We start from the raw sequence: 9,779 nt of genomic DNA on the forward strand, positions 1-9,779 counted from the left end.
TTACAAATAAAGTCCCTAAAGAGAAAACAAAACCAAATTAAAAGTTTGCTTAAGCAAATTGATCCTATAAAATTCTTTCCGAGGAAAAGCTGATGAAACAAATGTGTCTGGAGCGCTAGGGTGTTCAGGGCTAAGCGGGGCAAAAGTCCAAGAAGGAAAAAAACCTCCAACAAAAGAAGCCCAGGTGAGTAATTAGGGACGCAGGGAAGGAAGCTCAGATTGCAACTCCAAAGCTGGGCTTTTGTGCCTTCAGAGCAGTGGGATGAGTTAATTTCCAGGCCACGTTTTACAAATGGGCACCTCTTCAGTTTGCCTTCACTCAAAACCCCCAACAACAAACCACCACTTCCCACAGGAAAGAGAAAAAACAAATCGTTGATGTGCACTCTTGTCTGACAACTAAACAAGATGCCACAGCAATGACCCTGATGGAAGTTATACCTAGGCTGGGAGTTCTGTGTGGGATGAAATACTTACCTAATTAATTCAACAAACAAACTGCCTATGGAGGGCAAGACACCAGGCTAGGGGGAAAGAAGCCATGCTAGGGGCTATGAGGGATTCAAAGAGAAGACACCAAGCTTTGTGGTTCAGGAGTTTTTATTCCTGACATATGCAAATACCACCCTAGCACAAAATGCAAGGTAGTAAGCTCAACAAGAGAGATGCAAGGTTATGTGCCATGGGAGCTACTGGGTGATTCTATCCCACCAAAAGGATTGCTTCAGTGAAGGGTGGGCATCTGAAGTGAGCTTTTGAAGGGTGGGTAATATTTGAACCCGGGGAAAGTTGGAGAAAAGGGCACTCTGAGCTGAATAAACCTGTCACTACAGATGGACAGTATGTTTTAGTTCAGCTGTGGCCCGAAGACAATGTAGTAGGCATTACAGTGGGAAAAGTAAGTTAGTGCCGGATCGCAGAGAGCAAAAGAGTTGGGCAACGTTGTCTTTCTGTAGGCAATTGGGGGGTTAACAGAGTGTCCGGGAGCATAGCATGGCCGGTTCGAAGCTGTGCTTTAGGAAGATGAGGCCAGAAACAATGAGTCACATGACACAACGTGAGGGGAGACTGAAGGTCACATGACCAGTTCAAAAGCTATTATGATATTTCAGATAAAATATAGTAAAGTCCTTACTAGAATTATAAGAATGAAAGTGAGTAGGAGAGTGGGTTTGAAATTTAAGTAAAAACATGAAATTGACAGAATGTGGCACATTGCCAGAAAGCAGAGAAAAAACGTTCACTGGGGGTTTCCTCTATAATGTGAGTTTCTGAAAGGACAGAGTACCTCTCAGCCAACAGGTTTTGTTTTCATGAAAATCAAACTGTTCTAATGAATGTCTTTCCTGTTAAATGAGTTAACTGAAGCCCCTTGTGATTCTGCACTCTCCGTCGGCCTACACAACAGGCAGCTTTGGAGGATTGCTGGCTCGCTGCCTTTCTCCGGCAAGCTGTCATTGAGGATGTTGACAATGGCGCTGGTCTTGGCGACACTGGATATCCATCCATGGGAACCTGGCCTGGGACCAGCCAGCCTCTTAACTTCCAATACACTTCATTATTAATCACATTCTGCTTTAATATTTGCTCAGCTCTTTTGAAGGCAGTCTCAAAGAGAATGTCAAACAGCATTCCAGAAAGGATGTGTGTGTGGGGGGGGGGGGGGGGGGTGTGTTCACCTAGAAAATAAAGTCCCAGCTCTTCAGCTGGAAGAACTAGGGTCCCCTGAGGCTGTCCCCTGGGAACTTCCTGTTCCCACCAGGAAGTGGGAAATTCCATGAGGGAGGCGAGTTAGGCTCTGTGAGGTCCTGTTCACCAGGACAGAATTTTTCCAGGGCTAGATTTTACTATCCTGAGTTTTAATTTTACTAAAGAAAAGGACTCTTCCTTACAAAAGTCCATACAATCTGGTCTTTGCTACTGTCCCAGTATCATTCCTGCCACTGGCCCATAAATACCTTGAATTTTGGCCACATTGAATCAAGGTCTCAGAATATGATACGCTGGCTCAGCATCTTAGCGCCTTGCAGCTGTTGTTTCCCCTACCTGGAATGACCCCCTTCCTTTATTCAAGAGCCAATGGGAAAATTACCTTCTTGGTGGCCATCAAGACCCGAAGCCTGATCTGCAGACTGCTACAGAAGGCTCACCCCCCGTGCTACGGTTACTCTCACCCTTATCTGCCCTGCGGGCTGCCTTGCCTCAGGGCTGGGCTGCCCCTCTTTGTCTCTGGATCTCTGGCCTAGCCCGGAGATTGCACATGGAAGGAATAAAACCTTCGAATTCTCTAACGTTCATCAACAGTGAAACAGGCTAGTGTCTTACTAGTGGATTATTCTTCTCTTGGTATATCTGTTCTCATTTGTTAAAATGTCTGTGGCTTTTCTTTTTATTAGAGGTTGACCTATTTGGTGCATTCCCTGGTCTTCATCCAGCCCCTCTGCTGAATTAGATTTCTCCGTGTAGAAATCTAATTCAGCGGCAAGTATGGCCTTTTGCTGGTAAGGTCAAGAAGCCACTCGAATGAGATCAAGGAAGAGAAAAGGTTATTATAAGGACATGGCTATTTTACGGTATCCAAGGGTAGAAAACAATTTATGGCCGGCTCCCTGCGAGCTAGAACCTGGAGCTGGGAAACCATCCGGTTCAGAACCCCTTCACCAGGCCTTTACTGAGTGCCCACCATGCCAGCTGCTGTTCTAGGGGTGGGGGCATCAGCATGAAAGGGCCAGAAAAGTCCCTCTGGTCTGGAAGCCTGCATCCTAGAAGCCGGGGTGGTGGACAACGCACATGTAAGCGAATGACAATTTTAGAAGATGGTGTTTTGAAAACAATAAAGGAGGATTATGATGTGATAATGAGAAACTGGGTGCTCTTGCAGATTGGACGGCTGGGAAAGTTTTCTTTGAGTGGGTGACATTTGAGAGGGTATTGGAAAGATACAAGGGAGGCAGATCTGGGCAGGGGACTCGGACAGGAACGCACTTGATGTATTCAGAGAACAGAAAGCAAACCCGTGAGGCTTTAGGCCTCTTAGAGAGTCACACAACTCTGGTCTCCATTTCTCTCTTTGCAGTTGCTCGTCCTCCTTGTGCCCTGGGATGAGCATGGTGGTCAGCATTGGCCGTGTATCATACGTTCCAGCTCCGTCCACTTCTACCCACTCTTCTTTCAGGAGAGAGAATCTCACTGGCCCAGGTAATCTCCCTCAGCACGGAATCCTTCACGGCAGGCCAGAAACCTAGAAGGCATTCTTGGTGCAATCCTCTCCTTCTTGTGCTGGAGGAAACCCCTTCCTAAGACTTCTCTGTTCTTCCTCTAAATGCCTCCTTAATCTTTTCACTTGTTTCCATCTCCTCTGCCATCACCCACCCAGCCCAACTCAAAATCATCTCCCACCTGATCTACTGCATTGATACACGCACGAGTCTTCCTGTTTTCATCTTGCTCTCCCCAAATCCGTTCTCCATAAACTACACAGATCTTCAAAACATTGCTAGCTGGGGAGACAGCCTCATTCATGTGGTCATGCCTGTTAGAAGCTTTGGGATGGATTTTTTCAGACTCTAGTATCTCCTTGCTGGGAAATTTGATGCACTTCCGGGTTCTCAGGGTTCTTTGGTTCTGGGAATGGTTTGGAGGCAGAAACATTGAGAACCACCCTTCTAGCCCAATATTTTAAGACTCACTGTCAGCTCCCTCTTGTTACTGAAGCCTTGATCTTGTCCCCTGTTCTAAGAACAGCATTCTTCCTCTCCCAGAGCTTCCTCACATCTGCCCTCACTTCCTTTGTGGACCATTCACTGGCACTGCCATTATTAGCCATTGACCATGAGGGTGTTGACGAGAGATCTTGTTCTGCCCACTAGAATAGGTTCTTCCCAGGAGCTGCAGCTGTACCTGATGTTGCCTGATTTAGCAAATAAAGATAGAGGATGCCCAGTTAATTTGAATTTTAGATAAACACAAAGAATAAATGTTTTGGTATTGGTATGTCCCATATATTTCACGTCCTGTATTTTATCCGGTAACTCTACCCTGACCTTTGCCTGGAGTCCTCTCCACCCCACTGAGCAGAGTTTTTCTCCCACCTCTACCCCTGCCTAAGCTGCCCTGTCTGGCCAATGTAAAGGAGCCTATATCTGGGTATTTCCTGTCATCTGTGCCTGTCCAGCAAAGCAGGGTATGCTCTCAGAGTGATGGTGAGGCAACAGTGGGAGGCTGCTGGGCATCTTTGCCTCGATGTGCTGTGTGCCTCGTCCACGAAGAGCCTGTCTGGTCACAACACCCATGGCTTTGATGGCTCAGAGCTCTTCATTTATAACCTTCAAAAGACCTGGTCACAAGGAGGGCCCTTCACATCGTTTTACTATTATAACGATGTGTACAGCACGTGGTTTCCCTTTGATACCAATTCTAGTCTCTCACTCCAAAAGTATTTCAGCATTAGAATCACTTAGAACCTTTGATCAATGAGCTTTACTGAACGATCTAATTCAAACTTATGACATTCTTTACTGGGAATAAGGGCAGCCTTCAATATCCTCATTTTATGGATGAGGAAACTAGAAACAAATCATTTCCATTCTGCTAAGAGCTAATTTGCAGCTCTGTCAGGGATCAATAAGTAAATGAACTATGAATTTAAAACATAATGTTGGAACTGGTTTATATTCGGACACATTTTTGCTGCTGGAATGAGGTAAGCTGTGAGTGTGGAGAAGGTCTGATGCCAGGGAGCCCTGAAAAGAGGTGTGAGCCTCTGTCAATGACCCGAGAAAAGGAAGCAACTTTTTTTTTTTTTTTTTTTTTTCGGTACGCGGGCCTCTCACTGCTGTGGCCTCTCCCGTCGCAGAGCACAGGCTCCGGACGCGCAGGCTCAGCGGCCATGGCTCATGGGCCCAGCCGCTCTGCGGTACGTGGGATCTTCCCGGACTGGGGCACAAACCCACGTCCCCTGCATCGGCAGGCGGACTCTCTACCACTGCGCCACCAGGGAAGCCTGAAAGCAACATCTTTACACTGCCTCTGAATACAACATTTTTGAACACAGCCCCAAATTAATTTATTGAAAACAAAACTTATTTAAACCGGATTAAAGCACATCAAAAAGTTTAATAGAATCTGGTCGATATCAAATTATACTTTTGGCTGAGGTATCATGTCGGATCTCTCCATAGAGACCTCTTGGCAAGGAACTGTGATGTATTTGCTTGTTTAACTCTCTGTTTCCCTGCCATTTTTCCCACTGGCAAATAATATGTATATATTTTTAATTGGGCTGCACAATAAACACCAGGGGCTAAGAAATATTCAATAGGACAGTGCTTCTCAATCCTATCTACTTTTGCCTGTATTCTCCAGGATTCTTACAGGATACACTACTCTAATTAGCAGCAAATTTCTCACACAGATGTTGATACGTCAGATAGCTCAGTGGTTAAGTACATCGCCACTTCCAATTATTGACAATAATTTTTGCAATACCTGGATAAAGAGCAAGGTAATTTCAAAATTCATCTTATCTTTGTGGAATGGATTGCAGTGAAAAGTTAGTCCTCCTTCAGCCCTATCAACAATAATGGATCTGTTTGGCCTTGGTAAGAAAGCTAGCTAGAGCCATTTGGGAATCCATAGTCTTTTGTCAACCAACACATTACACAAAGTGCTCATTTCAAGTTAGGTGACATTCTTGTCATTTGGTTGGATCTTTATCTCTCTAAGAGATTCACTCTGATGAAGGAATTGAGAATGTTAATTGGGCATCTCGTGGAGCCTTTGAAACAAATATGATTTAAACTGTCCTGTATGGCCACAGGTTTTTTAGTCCAAGGGACCCAAATACCTTCTTCGAGCAAGGATGTCCATACCACTTACGGGCAGTTTGTAAAGGAGTGTGTTTTTCTCTACTCGCGAGGATACGATAGTCAATATTTGCCTTTTAGAACAGATTTGCCTAGTGTCCTGGTTGACGGGGGTGGTATTGGGAGGAGAGGAATTTGTGACTTCTGAATTTTTAGCTTCTGTAGCCTCTGCAGGATGTTTGGTTTTTTGTTGTTGTTGTTTTTATTTTTCCCCGAGACTTCTAAATGGCTGGAACTGGCCTTTTCCAATAATTTTGAAACTATCCATGAAGAAAATTAATTTAAAAATAGACAACAGAAGTATTTTTTTACATGTGTTTCGAATGTGTCGATATTACCTCATTAAACAATGTCAGAACATGACTAGGAGGCAGGGGTCAAAGGAGATATACTTAATGAGGTTGTAACTGGAGAAGACTGAAGTTTGTTTTTTTTTCTCTGTTTATTCCTAAACTCATAGCTTCATGGGATAAAACATATTTGAGCTCAAGCTCTCAAATAATTTAAGGAAATTTCTTAGTGTGTAGTGCTTAAGAGTCTAGGAATTTGGCTACTAAATAACTGTGTGTAATAAAGATTAGCTATTATTATGATTTATAATTGAAGAAGAAATAAGGACTCGGGTAGGGTCAAATTCCAAATTATAGAACAGGAAAATTTTTATATAAATGCTTCAGTCGAGATATCTTGTTTATTTTACATATTAGGGATTTGATGATAATATATAGAATGTATATTATCTTGAGGGTATTTGTTGCATTTTGTTAAACCTGGAAATCTTATCTTTTATCAAAATGAAATTATTATGAATGCTGATGTAATGGAAAATTTTCATTTATTTTGCTATTTTAAAATGGATCAAAATATCTCTTTGATTTTGATAATAATTTTATAACCAGTTCAGGGGTGAGGAGAATTAAAATTGGATGGCTCAGCCACAGTGCCAATCAGTTTATTTAAAGGAAGATGGAAAGATTTGTTATGACTAACCAGACAAATAAAGACTAACCAGAATTGAAAGTTAAGAGAATAAGTGACAGATTTGACAAAGTATAATAAAAATAATAGTTAAAATTTATTCAGCATTGTATATGATCAGGCATCATAATTAGAATTTTTCATACATTTTTCATACATTTTTCATACATTCATTTATCTCATTCTCAGAACAACTCAACGAGGTAAGTACCATTACGATGCCCATTTAGCAGATGTGGAAACTGAGTAACAGATGTATTAAACTGCTTGCCTGGGTCATGTAGCTAATAAACAGAGCTGGGATTCAGGCCCAGGTAATCTAACTTCGGTGTCTGTGGTAAAATCATTCTAAACTATAAGCAAATGAGCTACTATTTGTCTACGACATTTTTCTATAAGTTTAACATTTTCAATAGGTTGAAAACATTGAACATAAATTGCTATATTATGGCACATGTATGAATTGGAAAGCATTAATGAGGTAATTATATTTTGTTTTAACCAAAAGTTAACTTTGGGTTTCTTGATGATTTTTAGCATAAACACTAGTAAAATTCATTATTTTACATATTTCAAAAATGGTGAGAATAAGAAAGGCCAGTCATGCATCCATACAATAATTTTCTCAGCTGTACTACCTTCATTTCCAACTTAACTCATTGGATTAATGGCTGCCACTTAACTTGTTCAAATGATATGTCCTGGCAGGTAAGGTGACAAATTTTAAATGGATGGTTTCCTTACAATCTTGTAATTTTGTCTGAGAGCTAGAATGGGGTAGACCTTAAGATAAAACTAAATCTCCTTGAGAAAAGCGAATGTCTACAAGAATACCTCACAGAATAAGGGAGAACCAGGTCACGAAGGAAATCACTACGTGTGGGCCCAACGTGGGCTTTCCCAAGCCTTCAGCATCCAGGGTTAGGGGTGGCCAACTCAAAAGCTATTCCCTGTTCTGTATTTAGTTCTCAAGCAAGCAGCAATGCATAGGTCAACAAACACTTATTAAGGGTCTTTTGATTCTTCATTGAAAAATTACTAATACTTGCTCACTGAAAAAAAAAAATCAGACCAAATCGAATTGCATATAATTCTTCAATTCTTAAACTGTAGTTTCAGAGGTAACCACTATTAACAATTAGGTGTGTATTTCCCCAGACCTTTATCTATATGTCTATGTCTATGTTTCTATCTACCTAGAAATTTCTTGTACAGAAATGGGATCACCCCATTTATATTGTTCTGAAGCCCCTCTTTTTTATTTAATAAGAAATCAGTATCTTTTTATGTATTTTATATATTTTGTTCTTTTTTAATGGCTGCATAGTGTTACACGGTATGAGTGTGCCAAATGTATTTAAGCACATCACTACTGATGGACATACAAGTTGTTTCAAATTCTTGCTATTACATAATTGCTGCAATGCACACCATTGTACATCTATCATTATACACTTGTGTATTTCTGTATGACAAATTTCTGAGAATCAAGATAGCTGGGTGAAAGGGATGTACATTGAACACTTTGACAAATACTATCAAACTGCTTTTCAGCCTGTGGGAAAGACCTCGTCGCTTGACTTCATCTGGAAGTACCAATGTTCCCAGTACAGGAAAATGGCCAACCGTTCTGAGGAACAAGCTGTTTCTATTCTCCACCATAAAATGAATCTTCCATTTTCATTAATTAATATGTGTAGCTTCAATTGGTAATAACATTGTTCTGCTTTATGGCTTCTCAGATAGGTAGCAAGCCCAGAAAACATCAGCGACCCTGGGGTTTTGTTATAAGTAATTGACATTCCTTTGGTGATTCACAAGTGCCAGAAAATAAAGGCCATGCTCCCTGGGGTCTAAACGAAGACGTTGTACGTTTTGGGTTCAGTAACTGATGTTTGAAGAAAACATAGTATGGGGTGATGACTCACCCCGTGGTAGCTGTCCTCCAGCTCTGTCCTTTGGAGGAAGCATTACTGTGAGTGTGCTAGTACTTTTCCCTCCTTCACCAAGAATTTCCTTAGGAGAGGATGCCTAGCATGTGCCATGGTTGGCCTCACCCTTATCTTCTACGGAGCACGGTGGCCTGCAGTGCGCGGTCTGGGCTTGGCACAGAGAAAGCCAGCGCTCAAGGTAGGCGCTTAGCAGTCACCGCCAGTAGCTGAGCAGTGGAAGCAGCAGAGATTCACAATGCAGCCTCAAAGTTGAGTTTTAGCGTGTAAGGTTACAAGCGTATCCTGTGTTTACGATAAAAACTGAAGCCCCCTTCCCCCTCTTTCCTACTGGGGCCCTCCACCCGATTCGGGTGAAGTGAGCGCAGACCCGCTGAGGCGAAGCTTGGTAAGAGAGGGAGGAGGCGGCGGCGGCACGTGCGTCTTGGCAGCTCCGAGGTTGCGGCGGCAGCGGCCGCAGGAGCACCAGGACCAGTTGCTGCACGCTTCATCAGTTTGCACTGCTTTCTTCTCTCTTCAGTGAATTTCCATTTTGAGGGTACAGCTCCAAAGGAGAAAGGTGTGGAGGGGGCTTTGGAATGTCCAGTGTGGGAAGCCAAAGGGGGTGCCCACTACGAGGCAAAGAGGAATTGGCTCTGGCCTCCCTTCCCCTCTTGCCAGGGCGAGACCGACGCTTTGGCAACGGAGCCTGAGAGAGGGGTGTGTTTGTGGTGGTGGCGGCTCCTTAGGGGTCCTTGTCCCCTCGGAGCAGCCAGACTGCTGAGGAGAAGGGCAGGGGTTCCGGCGGCGGCCCGGCGGGTCCCTGACCCCGGGCGCCGGGGGGTCCCCACTGGGCCTGGGGGCCCCGGCGGTTGCCATGGTGACGCAGGGTCGGTGGCTCCGCGCAGTGGAAACAAAGCCGCTCGCCTGCCCGCCAGCTCCTCGCCCGAGCTCCTCCTCCGCCGGCGCCGCCCTCCCCTCCCAGGCGCCGCCGCCGCCGCCGCCGCCG

The sequence above is a fragment of the Aethalodelphis obliquidens genome, unplaced genomic scaffold (assembly GCF_003676395.1).
Source record: "Aethalodelphis obliquidens isolate GAN/ISIS:26980383/991018 unplaced genomic scaffold, ASM367639v1 scaffold34, whole genome shotgun sequence".
Lineage (NCBI taxonomy): Eukaryota > Metazoa > Chordata > Mammalia > Artiodactyla > Delphinidae > Aethalodelphis > Aethalodelphis obliquidens.